The 3,818-nt window shown below is 34.4% G+C and overlaps 1 pseudogene; it reads right to left on the reverse strand.

Annotated features, from left to right (window-relative positions):
• Nucleotides 1–338: 338 nt before the first annotated feature.
• Nucleotides 339–437, reverse strand: LOC123387205 (annotated as a pseudogene).
• Nucleotides 438–3,818: the final 3,381 nt, after the last annotated feature.

The following is a 3,818-nucleotide window of genomic DNA, read 5'->3' on the forward strand; positions in this document are numbered from 1 at the left end:
TAATGTCTTCTTAAATTCCTGATATGCTTTCCAAATTGATCATGAACTTGACTCAACTGCTTGTCAATCTTTAAGAGTACGAATTGCTTGGGCTTTCCTGTGCTGCCTTTTTTGACTTTTCACTCATATATTCTTTCTTTCTTTCTTTCTTTCTTTCTTTCTTTCTTTCTTTCTTTCTTTTTTTTTTCTTTCTTTTCTCTCTCTCTCTTCTCTTCTTTCTTCTTTCGTTTTCCTCCTCTCTTTCTTTTCTTTTTCTTTCTCTCTCTCTTCTTCTCTCTTTTCTTTCTTCTTCTTTTCTTTTCTTCTTCTTTTTCTTTCTTTCTCTCTTTCTTTCCTTCAGAAATGCTTCACAAATTTGGTGTCATCCTTGTGCAGGAACCGTGCTAATCTTCTCTGTATCATTCTAATTTTAGTATATATACCACCAAAGCAAGCACTCATATATTCTGTTTTCTTTTGCAAATGCATTTTTGAAACTTTCTGATCAAACTCCTGATTTATTAACACATGTGTAAACTTAGTTTTATCCCATCTAAAGTAGCAACTAAGAAACCACTCTTTGGAAACCACTGTAATGAGTACTTTGCATATTATGGAATAGATCCTCTTGTTTATGTACAGACTATGCTGATCATACAAGGCTCAACCCATTCTATTTCTATATTCTTCTACTTCAGAAGTTAGCACCTATCTACATTTCCTTACTTGGAGCTTTTAAGAAAAAAATCCCTTGAGTCCTTCCACTCTGTGTTTGCTTCCTCTAACTCTTGGCAGCTCCAGTTCTGTTTCTGGCCGCTGTTGGGGAAACCTCTTGTTTTAACATTCCCTGACAGGCCCTGAGATAATTCTGGGAAGCTTTACTAACTTGCCCTTCTAAACCTCTACTGCTTTCTTTCCTCTGCAGATGTTTAGCTGTGCTTTTTATAACTATAAATGTATTTCAGATGAACCACAGTAGTTTAAGTTGCTGTAGCCTTTCTCATGCTAAGGTTCCAAACAAATTTTAATAGCTAGCTCCTAAGGAGTCTGGCAAAAAGCCTTGATTGCTAGTTCTGTTCTAAACTGCTTTTCACAATGATATCTGTTATAGTCTTTAAAACAAATTATTTCTACCTTGTATTATTACTTCTTGTAACATACTCATTCTCAGCTTCAAAAAGATTCCATGTCTGTACTTTCGTAAATGGGCTTGATTTTATTTAAAACTTTTGAGAGAAGTTAGAGGTTTCTAAGATAATAAGGTTGTTATGATGGAGAAACAGGTAAAAGTGGTATCAGTAAGGTCAAGTGAATTGATAAATATAGTAAATTGTACTTTCTGGAAACATTATCTCTATAAAGGTGAAAATTTGTTTCCCAGGCTGCTATTTGTAATTAGGTAAAAGCAATGCTACTTGGGTAAAATTTGAGCAGACACTTAGATGTTTTCGGTGTGTTCCCAGTGTCCTAGGATCAGAAGCCAGCTCAGCAGTCTGGTGGGAGGTGACAAAGCAGGGATCAGAATCTCACAAATAAATCCACAGTGCAGTGAATCCAATACCAGATAATGGAGAATACTTCAGATGTGTGAGAAGTGGAATGCCACATTAATGAGGAAATCATTGAAAAGAGAATCTGAATTATAATTGTTGATGGTTGTTTTATAAGTCACATTGATCTGCTAGTATCATGTCCAATTATTTCTTAATTGTTATCAAATAAAATCTTTTAACATTCTAACAGGAGAACTGAGCTGTATTTTACTGTTTTATAACTTATAATTTGTCAACTAAGTTTTGTTGGGGGATTTATTATAAAGTTATTTAGATAATAAATAATAACATAATAAATTGAGTAATTTAATGGAAAACATGGAATCTCAATATTTTTTATTTGTTTACATGAGTTATAGGAGTTATAAACATATGTTATGTAAATGAGTTACATCCCTCATTTAAAAATATATTCTAATAGATCTCTGACTTTTAAAAAAAAACTTTAAAAATAAATAAATAAATCTTAATAAACTAAAAATGGAAAATAATTCAATAATATAATAAATGCCAACACAATATTTAACAGTAAAACATTAGAACATTATTTTCTAAATGTCCTCATATTAACATATTCATTTTATAGTGTATTAATAGGTTTATGATAATGAAGGGTTTCATAGATAAATAATTTAGGAAATGCTGGGTTAAAGGTTTTCTATTAATGCAGGACTACTCAGAACCTTTAATATGTTAATATTCACTGGTATTGTCTAAGATAAATAAATAATTTGGTTGTATCACAAAGGTATTTGAGCACAGAAATTTTTTTCTATAGCAGCTCTAGCATGCAGGGCCCTGAGGACTGTTACTTGTCAAACACTGACAAAACTTTCAGAAGACATGTGTCAGTATGTACTAACTTTCTATCAGCAGTTACTCTTGTCTAACTCACCACAGAAAGGTTTCATGTTAGTGATAAAGTTAGATGTTATTATGCCTTAGATTCAGCTGGAGATGTTTATCAAAATTCATAATCCCTACACTCTACTTTCATTTAGCAGATATAGTCTGAGTTTCAGTAATCTACATTTTACCAAACATCAAGTGAGTTTCCTGCTGTAGGTGTCCTTAGTGTATACTTTGAGGGGCACCATATTACAAAGCTTGGATCAATTAATAAATAAGAAAAGATAAATGTATTAATTATATAATCTTGTAACTTGAGGTTTTGTTTAAAATCTAATTTTTTCAGAGTTCCAAAATTCATTTTTATGCACTACACCCAGAGCTCCATGCAATATGTGCTTTCCTTAATACCCACCACCAGGCTCACCCAACCCCCCACCCTGCTCCCCTCCAAAACCCTTGGTTTGTTTCTCAGAGTTCACAGACTCTCATGGTTTGTCTCCCCCTCCGACTTCCCCCCACTCACTTCTCTCCATCTCCAGTGTTTTCCATGTTATTCCTTATGCTTCACAAGTAAGTGAAACCATATGACGCTCTCTGTTTGACTTATTTCACTCAGCATAATCTCTTCCAGTCCTGTCCATGTTGACACAAAACTTGAGGTTTAATGATACTGTGTTTTGTGTTGGTCTCAACCCATCAGTAATAAATATTGTGGTTGGATTAGACTTTGTGGTTTTATTATGATTGCAAGATTACTTCAGCAATAACCATCAGGAAACTTTGAAAAAATAATGGTTTATTATAATTACTGGAAGATTACGCAGCACATCTGGACCCACACAACAAAGTCACAGGTAGAGAAAGAGAGCACTTTGGGCTGAAGTTTCTGCTTTTATTGGGGTTGAGGGTGGGGGCCAAGAGTTTCACGGGCTCAACTCTTTATTGGCAGATTTAAAACATAAGATTAGGAAAAAACACGGAAAAAGAAAAAGTAAGTGGCTCACGTGCCTGGTATTATCAAAATCAACCAAAATCTCATAAAATGAAGGAGACTTAGTTTGGGGATGATGTGAAGAGGCAGCCTGGCTCTTTATCTACATGTGGCTGGCAGTGCACTTGCTTACAAAACAAAAAATAACAACCCCTACCCCCAACAACTGTCATGTCTTAACATTGGTCACTGACATTACATGTTGAAACGGGGCCATTATGCAAGGGAAACAAAAGGAAAAATGAAGTTTTGGGACTCCATCAAGATCAAACGCTTCTGCACAGCAAAGGGAATGGTCAACAAAACAAAGGGGCAACCCACAAAATGGAAGATATTAGCAAATGACCTTACAAACAGAAGGCTGATATTCAAGATCTATAAAGAATTTCACAAACTCAACATCCAAAAAACAAATAATCAAGTCCAAAAGGGCAGAAGACAGG

The sequence above is a fragment of the Mustela putorius genome, unplaced genomic scaffold (genome assembly GCF_011764305.1).
Source record: "Mustela putorius furo isolate JIRA1106 unplaced genomic scaffold, ASM1176430v1.1 tig00003846_pilon_pilon_pilon, whole genome shotgun sequence".
NCBI lineage: Eukaryota > Metazoa > Chordata > Mammalia > Carnivora > Mustelidae > Mustela > Mustela putorius.